The sequence below is a fragment of the Culex quinquefasciatus genome, chromosome 3 (genome assembly GCF_015732765.1).
Source record: "Culex quinquefasciatus strain JHB chromosome 3, VPISU_Cqui_1.0_pri_paternal, whole genome shotgun sequence".
NCBI lineage: Eukaryota > Metazoa > Arthropoda > Insecta > Diptera > Culicidae > Culex > Culex quinquefasciatus.
Window position 1 is genome coordinate 149,814,456 of NC_051863.1, and position 16,478 is coordinate 149,830,933.

The following is a 16,478-nucleotide window of genomic DNA, read 5'->3' on the forward strand; positions in this document are numbered from 1 at the left end:
TCAATTTTCAATCGATGATATTTTGGAAACTATTGATATTACGTCTAAAAGTGAAACTCGCTTGAAATTTTCAAAAACGTTTGAAAAACATACTTCTGATTTTCAAAATCATGACTTACTTTTTGCAAGGGCCAAATAATTCCAAAGGGTCCTCTTGAAGTTTTGGTCCTGACTTAAAAAAAAACATGAAAAAAAAATTCAGCAGGTTGAATGAAAATCCTAATTTTTCGTGTTAATTCTCATAACTCAGTAACACAAAAATTGGTGCAAGAATTTCAGAAAAAGAAAACTGTTGTCTATCTTTTCTAAATAGTAATTTCAGTCATTTTTTTTTGCTCCTTGTTTATTTGAGCAAATTTTAAGGGAGGGGGACAAACCCTTGAAATAAAATTTGCAATAAAATGCCTTATAACTTGATAAAATACTTAAAGTCCATTATACCCTGTAACTCTAAATTGGCACTTTTTGTCCACTTAATCATATACAAAATGATCCAAAAGTTGAAGGAGGTAAATTTGCCAAAATCGAGTTATTGTGATAAACAATTAATTTTAAACATGACTTAATTTTTCCGCGATACTATTTTTCAGAATAGTACTAATCATAACTTACAACATTGCCGAAGGCACCAAATCAATCAGAAAATCCCTTAAGGTGAAAAAATTTGATCATTACTTTAAAACTCTGTGTATTTAGTCCAATTTTAAGAGGCAGTATTTGTAGATTCTGCTCGGTTTGTTCTAGAGGTCGTATCGAGTTGCTCCGATTTGGATGAAGCTTTTAGCGATTGTTTGTCTATGCATGAGATGAACTCATGCCAAATATGAGCCCTCTACGACAAAGGGAAGTGGGGTAAAACGGGCATTGAAGTTTGAGGTCCAAAACACATGAAAATTCTTAAAATTGCTCGCATTTCCGTAAAACTTCATCAATTCCAACTCTCTTAGATGCATTCGAATGGTCTTTTGAAGCCCTTCAAAATGTGCTATAGACATCCAGGATTGGTTTGACTTTTTCTCATAGCTTTTGCAAATTACTGTTAAAAATTGATTTTTTTAAAACCCTAATAACTTTTGGCAACAGCCTCCAACACCCATACTCCCACAAGTCAAAAGTTAGGGAATTTCATGGACTATAAGCCTACGGTATTAACTTTTAGGCCAATCGCAGTTTTTCTCATAGTTTTTCGATTTTTATAGAACAAACATTTTACAACGTTAGTTTTTGCCCTGTAGGCCAAGAAGACGGCACTTTTTGGTCTCAATTTTGACATATTCGGAATCCTCAGAAAATTTTACATTAGATTGAGGTGTTTGAATTTTGAATTTGATTGGAAAAAATGCCATTTAGAATTAATTAAAATATTATTTAGAATTTTGTCGGATAAGGGGTAAACAAATTTTCGCCTACTTGATACAGCATTTGACGTATTGATCATAGGGTAAATAAGATCTATTTCTTTTTTAAAAAATGCTTTATTTAATTATTTTTTAAATCAAAATTACAACTCCAATACTTCTAACTTACGTGAAAATGACCGAGGATTCCGAATATGACAAAATTGAGACCAAAAAGTGCCGTCTTCTTGGCCTACAGGGCAAAAACTAACGTTGTAAAATGTTTGTTCTAGAAAAATCGAAAAACTATGAGAAAAACTGCGATTGGCCAAAATGTTAATACCGTAGGCTTATAGTCCATGAAATTCCCTAACTTTTGACCTATGGGAGTATGGGTGTTGGAGGCTGTTGCCAAAAGTTATTAAGGTTTTAAAAAAATCAATTTTTAACAGTAATTTGCAAAAGCTATGAGAAAAAGTCAAACCAATCCTGGATGTCTATAGCACATTTTGAAGGGCTTCAAAAGACCTTTCGAATGCATCTAAGAGAGTTGGAATTGATGAAGTTTTACGGAAATGCGAGCAATTTTAAGATTTTTCATGTGTTTTGGACCTCAAACTTCAATGCCCGTTTTACCCCACTTTCCTTTGTCGTAGAGGGCTCATATTTGGCATGAGTTCATCTCATGCATAGACAAACAAACGCTGAAAGTTTCATCCAAATCGGAGCACCTCGATGCGACCTGTTTCACATCGGTGAAAAACTCGCTCTTAAGAATTTTTGCATCAAACTGAATCAGTATTTGTCGGATGTACCCCTTATGAAGGCTTTGAAGGAATTTTTGATAGAAATCAAATAAGTATTAAAATTTAAATAATTTTATGAAACAATCATTGACTTTCCGATGGACAATCATTAATTAATGATGATTTTCATAACTTAACATGGAATAGGAAAATTGTTACCAAATAGTATCAACACGTGCAGGGTACTATTCATAACAACTTCTAGAATTCTTCTAGAAGGAATTTTGTGAAAATATTGCAAATGAAGCAAAATTTTGAGTCTTCACCTTAACAAGTGAAAATGTTTAATATTTGCATATATAGTGCTTTTCCTTGGGCAGCGCACAATTTTTTTATCGATGCATGAAGAAACCAATCATGCAAAATCTTAACTTTTTTGAGCACTTAAAAAACATTTTTGGAAATATCTGGCTGTTGATAAATGAAAAATATGTCAATTGTTTATACAACATATTTTTCCAAAGTTATAGTATACCTTTTTTGATTTAAACCTTCATCTGGGCCGTGGAAAATAAAGAATAAAAAACCCTCAATCTTATAAAACCCATAAATTTGAACACTCCTGTCTTGAATCCCCAACTGGAAACTTCCCGTTCGAGGAAGTGACGAGTCAATCTCGTCGAGTTGTTAATTGATTGCAAAGTGCTGAACGTGGCCGTGGCGTGAGTGCATGTGAATGTGTCTTATGGACGGACTAGATTTACTTCCACTTGGCACGAGACGGGGGGCCATTCCAGACGGTTGGTGGTTTATTGGATGCAATTCCTCGTGCAGTTTAATGCGAACTGTGAACTAACGGCTCAGACGGTGGCATGATGTTTTCATTACAACTTTATTGGGTGAAAGGACGTGATTCAGTCTCCCATGAAGTGGAGTGACGATGATGTGACTGGAAAATGGAAAGTTTGTTGAAAATGTTATTTCTGTTGAATTTGAAATAGAAGAAATTTTCAAAAATATTAGAAAAAATCTTGTCAAACAGAAAAGTCAAACCTTGCGGCTGGCGCATAACAAGCCCACCTAACTAGTTGGTAATTAAGCACTCCGCAAAGGCAATTCTGCGCCGTCGGCAGCATCTTTCTCCCACACTAGTTTTGCTTTCGCGCTAAATGGTTGTGCGCGCCCCGCTAAACGCAGTTAAAAACAATTTAAATTAAATCATTTAAACTAAAACAGATTTGCGGCCGGCTCAGTGTGGGGGTCGTTTCAAGCGTGCATTCCGCCGTTGGGATCTCCAAGCTTAGTCAGCTCAAGTTGAAAGTGTTTCTTTATATGCTTTATTCAAATAATTTCCTAGAGTGGTAATTTAAAGTTTTTTTCTTTCTTGGTTTAAAAAAGTATTTGCTTTGTATCAATCTGTTTTGCGCTGCGTCAAATATATTTAAAAACAAGAAACAAGAAACAAGAAACAAGAAACAAGAAACAAGAAACAAGAAACAAGAAACAAGAAACAAGAAACAAGAAACAAGAAACAAGAAACAAGAAACAAGAAACAAGAAACAAGAAACAAGAAACAAGAAACAAGAAACAAGAAACAAGAAACAAGAAACAAGAAACAAGAAACAAGAAACAAGAAACAAGAAACAAGAAACAAGAAACAAGAAACAAGAAACAAGAAACAAGAAACAAGAAACAAGAAACAAGAAACAAGAAACAAGAAACAAGAAACAAGAAACAAGAAACAAGAAACAAGAAACAAGAAACAAGAAACAAGAAACAAGAAACAAGAAACAAGAAACAAGAAACAAGAAACAAGAAACAAGAAACAAGAAACAAGAAACAAGAAACAAGAAACAAGAAACAAGAAACAAGAAACAAGAAACAAGAAACAAGAAACAAGAAACAAGAAACAAGAAACAAGAAACAAGAAACAAGAAACAAGAAACAAGAAACAAGAAACAAGAAACAAGAAACAAGAAACAAGAAACAAGAAACAAGAAACAAGAAACAAGAAACAAGAAACAAGAAACAAGAAACAAGAAACAAGAAACAAGAAACAAGAAACAAGAAACAAGAAACAAGAAACAAGAAACAAGAAACAAGAAAAATTCTAGCTGTTCGTACATTCAAATTTTTTTAATGAATCCAGAACAAATTTCTTTGAAATAAAACTATCATAACCTGCCCTAATCTACGTTAATACACAAGCAATCTAGCGAAAGTGAATAACAAGTATCAATTACCTCGTTTGGTCCACACTTCAAATAAACTTAGCTCGGAATGCCTTAAGCTCCAATGCAAGAATGGCCTCTTCAAAAGCGATAAATTTATGTGTCCAATAAATCAATTTCACAAAGTGTACCGCTCTCCATGGGTTCAGCCAACCTGACTAGACCAGTTTACACTTTTAACTCTCGAGATTGAAGCGTTTGCCAGGAGGGAAAACATTTCTGCTTTATGTTTTGCATTTCCCAACAATCTGCTCACTTTCAAACGTTTTCTTGGAATTTGCTCAAAGGTGCGAAAAACAATTCCAAATTGTTTGTTTTAAAGTAAACCACAAAACAATTTTTGGTTCGCCAAAAACCTCCACAGAATTGCATTCGACGACTTTTTGCAGCACACGGCATGATTTGTCTTAAAATGGACTGCCGACAGTCGATCACCTCCCCGAAAATAGCCGGGTTCGTGGGTGCGTACTTTGAACCGCCTTGCATGGGTGTGAAAAATCTCGCCTCTGTCAAGTTGCATCCAAAGTGAAACTGTGCAACCTTGGCGCCGCCGGTTTTAATTTTGTTCTCGGAATGGTTGCGAAGAAAGGGACATTTTTGGGTGGTTTTCGAGCAGGGTGGGAATTCCAAATTTGAAAATTGCAAACTTGATCACCAAGATATATTTACGAGTTTCTGGAAATTGTCAATACAAATCATTACTTTGAAAAAAATACTATTATTCAAATAACTGCTAAATTAATTACTCCATTTGGAAGCAACCCAAACTTCAACCCTGCCTCACCCATCAATCGCTCACAGTTGGTGAACAGTCGAACGGTAAAAGTACACTGCAGAGCTGAAAATTCTTCGACCTGTCGGCGCTACCCACCACACCACCACAGTTCAGACGATCGATCGACCATTGACCAACGGCCACTGACTGAACGAAAAGCGTATGATTTGAGGAAACAGTTCAAGGTCGTCTTCAGTCGGTTGTTGGGGTGACTCACGCCAGCATCCGATAACTTTGTTTTTAACTGTGATTTATTATATTTCAATTATTTCAAATTTAATTCAAAATTCTTATTTTGAAGGATTGAATTTTAAACAAATTCACTATTATATTAAAGAGAAATGTAAAATCTTAAAAATGAGTGGAACACCCCTCTAGAACAGCCGCCATTCATAACTTGGACGTTTCAAGTTCAAAGCACGGTCTGCTTGTAGTGGGTGTAAACACCGCGTTATGGATTGGTATTAATCACCATCGTTACACCAGCGCTGTGAACCGCGGGAAACATTTGATTTTCTTTGAACGTTACAAAGATGTCTAACTGTATAGTAGCGGAGAAAGGTTCAAACCAGACACATGCGAATTGAATCAGCTTGTTGCAGCTCAACCTGGGATTGAGTCATCGTTTGGGGGGTTTCTTACGGGTTGAGAAATTTTTCTACAAGATTCATATTAAATTTCAAATGCATCTCGATAAGCCAACGTCAATTGTTTTGAGCAAATCAAAGGGGGGACCGACCGTTGGCCTCCGTGTGATGCCTTCAGCGACATATTTGGCCATTTTCCACTGCCACCATCGTTTTTTTCTTCGCCGGTTGTGACTGTCGACGACATTTCACACATTTAGTCACCTCGGAATTTCCTTTCGTTGAAGATAAACTTAGGGTGGCAAATTGTCTCGATTTATTTAGGAAATACTTAAATTAGAATATGATTCAAAAGTTTCTTGATAAAAATAATATCTGGCTAGATTTGGAGTAATAAAAAAACCGATGGAGTAAACTTCGAAATTAAAAATTCTGTAACATTACAAAACTGCATTTGCGAGCGTGTCATACAAAATGGATATGTGAATTTTTCGAAAATCTGTACTTTTGAAAGAAGTTTTCAGATCTGATTTCTAATCATTTTGTTTTCTTCGGCAACGATTAGGACTGTTCATAAAAAAATGGTTCAAAGTTTTTTAGAATTTATTTTTTAATGCAAATGATTTTAATGGTTGATTGCCTATTAAATTGCCAAATGTATTTTCTCAATATATCATCGCCGCCATTTTTGCCGTTACCTTGGATTTAAAAATTCCAAATCGACAATAAAAATAAGACAAGAAAAAAATCTTGATTCGATAATTCGACCTAAAACATATTGATAGCAAAGTTTTCTGAATTTATTTTTAAAAAGCTGCGAAAAAGTACGATTATATTCTTTACATATTTTTTCTTGAAGAGCTAAGAAAATTTTTCATAAGCTTTGAATAAACATATTTTTGATTTTCTGCAAAAATCAAAATGCTAAGAAACAAATCCTGGAAACCTGAATCGATAAGAAATTATCTTCCAAAGATATAGATTTTGTCTTGGAATCTTGTAAAAAAAAACGTTGTTCTAAATCAGTTCTTATTGGGATATGAGGAATTGTTGACTGAGGCCGATGCAAATATTTTTCAAAGTTTTTGTCTCTTGGTCGAGAGGAGGCAAAAATAAAATTAAACAACATGCCATAGTTTCAACATTTGAATAATTTGTTTTGAATGCTTTTTATACTGGTCCAGTTTTTTGCAATCAGCAGTATGAAAAAAATTAAGGTCCAACGAAAACTAAATTTTCAGCAATGAATTTTTTGCGATACTGTTCATCGAAAAATTTACTAAAATTTTAAATATTTTTGAATAATCCCAAACAAGCTTAAACGATTATAATCGCAGGGGAATGTATTCCCAAGTAGCACTCATAACTTGTCGACTGTTGAATAATAGTTAGACAATTGTTTTTGATAAACATATGAGAAAAAATCTGAACATAACTTAAATAACAGTTTGTTTCACTGCTTGTATAACTGACGTATGTAACTATCGTGTTTTGTGCCACAAAAGTGTTAAAACACAGTCAACTTTACTCTTTTCCAACAAAACACAACATAGGAAAAATTCTTACCTATTTGGAGGGTTCCATCCAATTTGCTGATTTATACTGTCTAAACAACTTATTTTGGAACACCTTCGATAAAAACTTGCTTGCTCACTTCGGTTTGAGGTATCTATCACTTCATTTCAGTCGAAAACGCTTTTTATGAGCTGTAATTAAACGTCAAAATCCTGAAATGCCATGATGCTGTTCCCTCATCTGCATTGTTTTCCTCGAAAATAGTTTGTTGAATAAGAATAATACTGCACTGTTTGTTTCACTGCTTATCTAACATTGTCATGAGACGGCATCTTCTGAAAAATGGGCGTGGCCAACCATTCTATAAATAACCTTAGGTTTTCTCGCTTTGTTACACAAATGTTATCGGAGAATAGGTTATATAACTGATAATCAACAAACATATTCAACTTGACATTGCGTGTTGTTAGGTGGTGTAAATTTGTACGTGAGGTATTTAGAGTTTCAATAATGTTTATTTATCGATGATTGCAATAATTTTAATTGTTGACCGATTATTTATAAAAATATCGCCCGTAAAAGCTACAAAAAATATCAGCTTACGGAATTCATGATAGAGAAAACAACAACTTAAAATCACACCAATTTTCAATGTTACTCCGTAGTACGGTAATCGAAATGACAGTTGAAACGGTTTGTTATAACAAAGTAACATAATGGAGTTATAACAACTGACTTGAAACAAACTTATGTAACTTTATTTCCAATGACAGCCTTTTCTGGAGTTAAGTTGTTTAGCTCACTGCAGTATAACAAAGCTGACAGCAGCCTTCTTATTGACGTTTAAGCCAGCTTGTTTACTATGAAGCCTCGTGGAGAGATGTGGAAGCGCGCCTGGACCTGCCGTGGAGATAACAACAAGTCGTCGAAGTCATCGGATCGAATCTTGGGAAAGACGAAGTTCATCAAAAAAATGAAAATCTAAAAGTTCGCCATGAAGAGGGTTTCACAAGAATCACAGTTAGAGAGCGCGAAAATATTATTTTGTTTTTTTTTCATACAATTTCATTTTTTTTCTAAATAAATCGTTCAGAAACAAGCGTACCAAAATAGTCAGAGATACTATTCATATTGGCTTCTTCTTTGATTGAAATTCTGATAAGAACTGTTTGTTTACATGTAAGTTGGGTAACGGTTAGACAACTGTTTTCAATCTATCTTTCCTTTTCAGTGTGCGCTTTGATTTGACAGCACAGCCTTTAACCACGCCCCCTTTTTCGTTGAATCTCTTGTTAGCTAGCACAGTGTTGTCAGATACATTTGTACAACTTACTCTGATAACTTGCATCTTATTCTGGCAAGTTATACAACAGAAAAAAGTGCGCTTTTTCCAATGCATAGGAGTTGTAGAACAAGTTGTGGTAACGAGGCCGTTTGGTTATACAACCAGTTGGGAAACACGTTTATCTGACAAAGTGTGTTGCTTGGGTTGTGAACTGATTTCAGCTGATTGCAATTAAATTTCTGTTTTTAAATTTAAGCATTGTCCTCTGATTTTTCGAATAAATTCAGTAAGGGGTGACAACAACTTAAAAAAATATTTGCAACAGCCTTTTGTTTTTTTATTGTGTTTAAAGTATTAAAATTGTATAAGAATAGTTCTTTTTAAGTGCAAACTGATTTTTTCATTCAGTGCTGTAAAACATACTGTTACCCCAGTTGGCAGTATAGATTTCATGAACTTTTAATGTACGCAAAAACATGAACATTCAAAATTTGGAACGGTTTTTTCTCCGTGTCAAATGGAGATAGTTCGAAAAATACTTGTCGTACAAAAACCAAATTTTTAACTAACCTGGGTAATTCTCTACCAACTCACACGAAATCGGGAAAAGTTGCCCCGACCCCTCTTCGATTTGCGTGAAACTTTGTCCTGAAGGGTAACTTTTGTCCCTGATCACGAATCCGAGGTCCGTTTTTTGATATCTCGTGACGGAGGGGCGGTACGACCCCTTCCATTTTTGAACATGCGAAAAAAGAGGTGTTTTTCAATAATTTGCAGCCTAAAACGGTGATGAGATAGAAATTTGGTGTCAAAGGGACTTTTATGTAAAATTAGATGCCCGATTTGATGGCGTACTCAAAATTCCGAATAAAAAAACATATTTTTCATCTAAAAAACACTAAAAAAGTTTTAAAAGTTCTCCCATTTTCCGTTACTTTACTGTAGAAAATTTTGGAACATGTCATTTTAAGGGAAATTTAATGTACTTTTCGAATCTACATTGACTCAGAAGGGTCATTTTTTCACTTAGAACAAAAATTTTCATTTTTAAATTTTGTGTTTTTTCTAACTTTGCAGGGTTATTTTTAAAAGTGTAATGTTCTACAAAGTTGTAGAGCAGACAATTACAAAAATTTTGATATATAGACATAAGAGGTTTGCTAAAAACATCACGAGTTATCGCGATTTTACGAAAACAAGTTTTGAAAAAATTACTTTTTGCGTTTCTCTTTGTTTCGTCGTCCGTGTCTGTCGAGGGTGACCATGTACGGCCATGATCGATGACGACCAACTTTTTCAAAACTTTTTTCCGTAAAATCGCGATAACTCGTGATGTTTATAAGCAAACCCCTTATGTTTATTTATCAATTTTTTTGTAATTGTCTGCTTTACATCTTTGTAGAACATTGTTACACTCTAAAAAATAACCCTTCAAAGTTAGAATAAACACGAAATTTTAAAATGAAAAATTTTGTTCTAAATGAAAAAAATACCCTTCTTGGCCAATGTAGATTTAAAAAGAACATTAAATTTCCCATAAAATGACATGTTCCAAAAATGTTTACAGTCGAGTAACGGAAAATGGTAGAATTTTTAAACTTTTTATAGTGTTTTTTTCGATTAAAAATACGTTTTTTCCCTTTTTTCGCATGTTCAAAAATGGAAGGATTCGTACCGCCCCTCCGTCACGAGATATCAAAAAACGGACCTCGAATTCGTGATCAGGGACAAAAGTTACCTTTTAGGATAAAGTTTCACGCAAATCTAAGAGGGGTCGGGGCAACTGCTGTGTGAGTTGACGGAGAATTACCCATTTACAGTATGTAAAAAAAGTATTTACACCCCTTGGGCACTATGCACATTTTGTGATGAAACTTGTAAAAAAATTAAAGTTTGACAGGAACCTAGTACTACGTTTTGTTCACAAACTCATGCCAAACATTTTGCTACAAAAAGCTTATGAAAAGATGATTTCTATAAAAAGTTATATAACAAATACTATTACGAAAATAAAAAAGGTGCAAAAAAAGTTTGTACACCTTTCGAAAAATTAACATAAATAAAGTTATTTGTTGACAAATCACCATAAATCCAGTCTGCAACTCCAAATAGCATCCTGACTGATTAAACAAATAATTTGATTGAATATAAAGTTTACTAACTACTTAGTATAAAAGTTTATACAACTCTGGAAATTCTATATAAAACTTATCTAAACTTAATTTTGCAAACTTTTAATTCAACTAAATGTCAATATATTACCATAGAATTGCTAAACAAACATTTTGGAGTGGGTATACCGTTTTGGGGGTATTTGTATCGATAGAATAGATTTTTCGTTGAAATTTCGTACCAACCCGGAATTACGTCGTCGGAAAATCCGCCAGCATCTGAACCGGTCCACAATTCACAAGTCAACCTATGTGATCAGAAAGGACATAAAATTTCGATCTTTTGATACCCATACATCCAGGTTTTCTATAAACCCACGTTTTTAAATACCTAAGCAAAAACGTTGTTATGGTTTCGTTTGAGCAACCTGCCAAAAATGTATGGAATTTCGTAATTTTTGGTCTCGTGGATCAAACTTACTTTTTGCCCAGGTATTTAAAAACGTAGGTTTTAAAGAAAACCTAGATGTATGGGTATCAAAAGATCGGAAGTTTTATGCCCTTTCCGATTCCACATAGGTTGACTTGTGAATCATGGACCGGTTCGGATGCCGGCGGATTTTCCTACGACGTAATTCCGGGTTGGTACGAAATTCCAACGAAAAATCTATTCTATCGATACAAATACCCCCAAAACGGTGTTATACCCACTCCAAAATGTTTATTTAGCAATTCTATGGTAGTATATTGACATTTAGTTGAATTAAAAGTTTGCAAAATTAAGTTTAGATAAGTTTTATATAGAATTTCCAGAGTTATATAAACTTTTATACTAAGTAGTTAGTAAACTTTATATTCAATCCAAATTATTTGTTTAATCAGTCAAGGATGCCTATTTGGAGTTGCGAGACTGGATTTATGGTGATTTGTCAACAAATAACTTTATTTATGTTAATTTTTCGAAAGGTGTACAAACTTTTTTTGCACTTTTTTATTTTTGTAATAGTATTTGTTATATAACTTTTTATAGAAATCATCTTTTCAAGAGCTTTTTGTTGCACAATGTTCGGAATGAGTTTCTGAACAAAACGTAGTACTAGGTTCCTGTCAAACTTTAAATTTTTTACATGTTTCATCACAAAATGTGCATAGTGCCCAAGGGGTGTAAATACTTTTTTTACATACTGTACATTATGTGTATTTTTTTGCACGCTGTTGTGAAGTAAATTTCGCAATGGCTTCAAATATCTTTAAAAGTCACTGAAAATTTAATAAATGATCTCTTTGTTTTAGTTTACAGAATAAAATAAAATTTGTATTATTGTCAAACTACAAACGAGTGGTCACCCTGCCATCCACCATGTTTTTCTGCATGTACAGGAAGCGACCAAATGTCTGCGGGACTGTGGGAAATCCAACGGGTACTGCCTGCCTGCCGGGTGATGAGCTGATAAAAGCCCTCCCCGCAAACACCACCAACCCTGAGTGTTGTTGACCATAATGGGCACCTGGTCTTCCAGACACTTTGGCGAAAGCCGTAACTCATCGGGGGACTGACGAATGTTTTACCACTCTTGGTGCAGAGGACAAAATGCCACCATGTGCGGTTTTATTACTATCGCCATTGAATTCGGCGAGTTTGGTAGACAACTCAATCGGAATACCAACTGTCGCGACCAATCTTGAGGCTCGAAAGGTGATTGCCACCCAGGAACAGTTTGAGTAGTTTGACAAATTGCGGAAATCAATCACTTTAGCTGTTTAAAATTGATTTTAATTAATTAAAATCTTCCACGTGCCGTAATCTAGCAGGTTGGACGTCAGCATCCCGACAATTAACCCCCAAGATCGTCGATCATCCAAGGGTCAAGCTCCGGGTGGGGGGACTGTTCAATTTGGCGTGATTGTCATGGCAAAAAAAAACCCGCAACTGCCCGGTTATTAGTCCGCCCTCCAAGGTGCTCTTCAATCACGCTGCTTTCCTTATCGACAAGGTGCTCACGACAATCGGAGGCGCTGTTGTTCGAGTTCGAGTTCGAGTTTGGAGGTTCCTTCCGTGAGAGGTGTCTGCTACTAATTTGCTCCACGAAGGTGTAAAAAGTCATTTACAGCAACATGACAAAGTGGCATGTCACGTATGCGGGATAGTGTGTTGTGGTTGCTTGAAGGGAGTTTGTAATATCTGATCATCGAACGCGTGTTAAGGGTTTTTAATTGGTTTGAGGGCAAATTAGTTGTTAGATAAGTTAATTTCGATTTTTTTTTTTCAATTTAGAGCATGTTATGAAAAAAATCCAATGTAACTATGTCCACTAAATGAACTTTTTTATCAACTTCATACCGATTTCAAAGGGTTGACATTTTAAATTTAGTTTTTATTTGAAATTTGATAAAAAGCAATCTTGAACACCCTTTCAACAGCAATACCCGTCTGCAATCCTACGTGTGTCTCGCGAACCACGCCGACCACGAGGACAAATCCTACAGGTTTCGTCTGACGCAGATGTTTACATTCAACACTGATGGTTGTCAACTATCATCCCCACCGGCTACTCAAACGAGCACCGCACGCGCGTCCAACCGCGTTCAAATCGTCGGGTAGATACTTCCCCCGCCCCCCATTTTATGATTATTACCATACATAACGATTATCCACTTCTGGCCCAATCAAAACAATAATAAACATTACAAGTGACCGCTGCTGCGCGGATCAACAGACAGTGTAGACATCACCGCCAGCCAGAAAAACAAACAAACACACACACGCGTTGGGCTGAGCGCGGTTGAATCTGCTCCAATTTCCAGATCTTGGACGTCCCACGGGCGTCGCGTCGCAACCTCCGGAGATTTTCGAGTCATAACTCAGGACCGATTATCGCGTTGCATCTGTCGCGATCTTGGCTTCTTAGTCGAAAACGATGAAACATTAAGAAGACGAAAAAGATGCACTTTTGCGTTGGACTTGGCCAAGATTGTCGCCGTTGGCGGCCGAGAGACGTGTGTCGTACAAGATCTACTTGTTATTAAAAGTGAGGAGGAGAGGCTGTTTGCTATGCTAATGTGTATACTCGTTGTTCATCTCATCTGCCCCCATCGCGATCCATCATCAGTGAGTAGTGGCCTAAAGACCAGCATGCTGGACCACTGACCGAGATACATGATGGATAGCGCGCGGAAGAGCCACTTGATACTTGAATACCGCACGCCGGACATTTGGCGAGAGAGTGACCTTTTGTGGGGCACTTGGCTGCGTTTGTTGACAAACAGTTGGTTTTGTGATGTTTGGTCGCAGAGATGACGAGAGATGCAAATTAATTTGCCGAAACGAATCGCTTTCTTTGGAAATTGAACGCTAAGAATTTGTAAATTTGTGGGCAGTCGACTAAATTTTGGCTGATTTTATAGCGTGACGTACTTTATGGATGGAGCCTAAGATTTGAAGGTCGCTAAAGCTGGTGATGATAAATACTTTTCAAACAAAAGTTTCTTTGCAAATAACTCATCAGAGTTAACCCGGATCGTTTTTTGGTTCTCGACAAAGTTGTTTGTCATAAAATTTTACGTAAGAATCTTACACATCTGATCCAGCATATTTAAGAGCGAGTCCACGAACAGGGCATACCCCTTTGTATGGGCGTTTGGACCTCATCAATCTGCCTGAAATTTTCAGGGGTTGTTTGTACATATATAATTAGCATCTGGCCAAAATATGAGCACTCTAGGTCAACGGGAAGTGGGGCAAATCGGGACACAAAGTTTGAAGGTTCAAAAACGTAAAAAATCTTAAAAAGGCTATAACTTAGGCAAAATTCAATTTAATTTCAAAATTCAAAATGCAACTTAAAAGGCTTCAAAAATGCAACAAAATGCAGGGTAGAGCATCCAAATGGGTTATTCCAAAGGGAGTTATTGGCATTTTAGTGAAAAAATAGCATAATTTTCAAACTGAAATAAAAAAAGTGTTCCATCCAGATATCAACTTGGATCGACCTGCAGCTTGTAGGGGACATCTGGAACTACCATCTGAGACTGAGACCGCTTTGGGTAAGGCAGTTTCACATATCAATAGATTAAAAAAATTAAGAAGCTGCTTTTTTCTGGTGTCATCTAGTATCCTTGGAAACGAACTTGATTTTCAATAAATGTGAATCAAAGTTTTTTTTTTTAACTTACATTTTTTAAAGGGTTAAAATGGATGAAAACAAACATTTTTATGCATGTTTCTAATGTTAAATTGTCGCAGGAACACGATTATGATAAAATTATCATCAGAAAATGGGATCTAAGGGCTTCTCCGAGCAAAAATTTACTACCAAAAAATTCACTAAAAGTAAAAGTGTCTATTTGATATGTTAAACTGCCTTACCCAAAGCGGTCTTAGTCTCAGATGGTAGTCCCAGATGTCCCCTACAAGCTGCAGGTCGATCCGAGTTGATATCGGGATGGAACACTTTTTTATTTCAGTTTGAAAATTATGCTATTTTTGCACTAAAATTCCAATAACTCCCAGATTGATTGGCAGATTGGTGAGGTCGATGCGAGATGGGTATGCTTTGCTCGTGGACTCGCTCTTAACACCACCTTTTGGTGGAATTAAATTTATTTTTGGTTTGCTCCATCAAAGTATAAAAGGCCATTTTTTGGCAAATTTAGTGAGTAAATAAATTTAAGATGTAAAAAACAGCCTTCTAAAGTTCAAATTTGGTTTCATTTGGTTTATTTTTCAGTGTCATCTGAAAAATATAAAAAATCAAATTATTCGCTCTACAGCATTGCGTTCTCGATTGCGAGATTCCTACTCGAAACTAGGTGTCCGAAGGCTTGATTGTTGAGGAAATTGCAAACCTCTTTTTACACCTTAGCTTCCATCCACCCCGGGATTCGAACTGACGAGCTTTGGATTGTTAGTCCAACTGACTACCAGCGACCCCACCGAGGCAGGTCCCAGGGAGACGACTCCTACACCTAGACTGAGCTATCGACTTAACCCTTTAGGTTAGACCGGGCCAACATTTACTTCCCCATCCGACGGAAGGCGTGGTCAGACAAATCTCGTCTCGAAAAATGCCACCGGGACCGTCTGGGATCAAACCCAAGCCGACTGGGTGAGAGGCAACCACGCTTCCCCTTTACCATGGTCCCGGTCATCTAATTGGTCTCATTTTTCAACCCGAAATATTGCGTATTTTTTTTTGTTTCTGCTCTTTTGAAGAAAAATAATTTCGAAATTCAACAAACAAGCTCAACATTTAAAAATGTCCAAAATAAGTCAAAATTCAAAATACAACTCTTATTACTGAAATTTAAAAATAGTTTTTATTGAAAGTTTTTTTTTTTCAATTTTCATTCTTTAACTATGATTTAGAAATCAATATAGACCGATCAACAATTAAAAAACCATATATAAAAAATGTAGAATATTTCCTAAAATTTGCTTTTTTTAACAAAAGGTATAGTGTCTTTAATCTAATTGAATAAAACAAAACTTCATTTGTTGGCATGCTACTGGTGCAATTTTTGAAACGTTGTGTTAATAATTTTCTCAACAATTCTCAATGAAAGCTGAAATTCATGATCAATGTTCAAATAAGCCGATCGAAGGAATTCGACTAGAAAGGGTATATTTACCCTACAAAATTAATTTATGAAACATAGGGAATGCTGGACAATGTAAAATCCAAATAAAAAAATACATAATTGAAAACCTAAAAAAAGTTGCTAATTATCGGTACACGTAGACCAGAGCTTTTTGCATCTAGATTTTTATTTCAGACATTTTAGTATCTTCAAAATTATAGAAACTATCGCTATATATTTTTAATTATCCCTTTTATTACTGTCTACAATATAAATTACAACAAAGTATTTTACACTTATTGTTGCAGGATTGA

At 35.6% G+C, this 16,478-nt stretch overlaps 1 protein-coding gene across 5 annotated transcripts in view; it reads left to right on the forward strand.

Moving 5' to 3' along the window:
- The window catches only part of LOC6037145 (protein windpipe), a 126,356-nt gene that overhangs the window by 105,768 nt on the left and 4,110 nt on the right, over positions 1–16,478 (forward strand). The gene's annotated exons all lie outside the window — the stretch shown is intronic.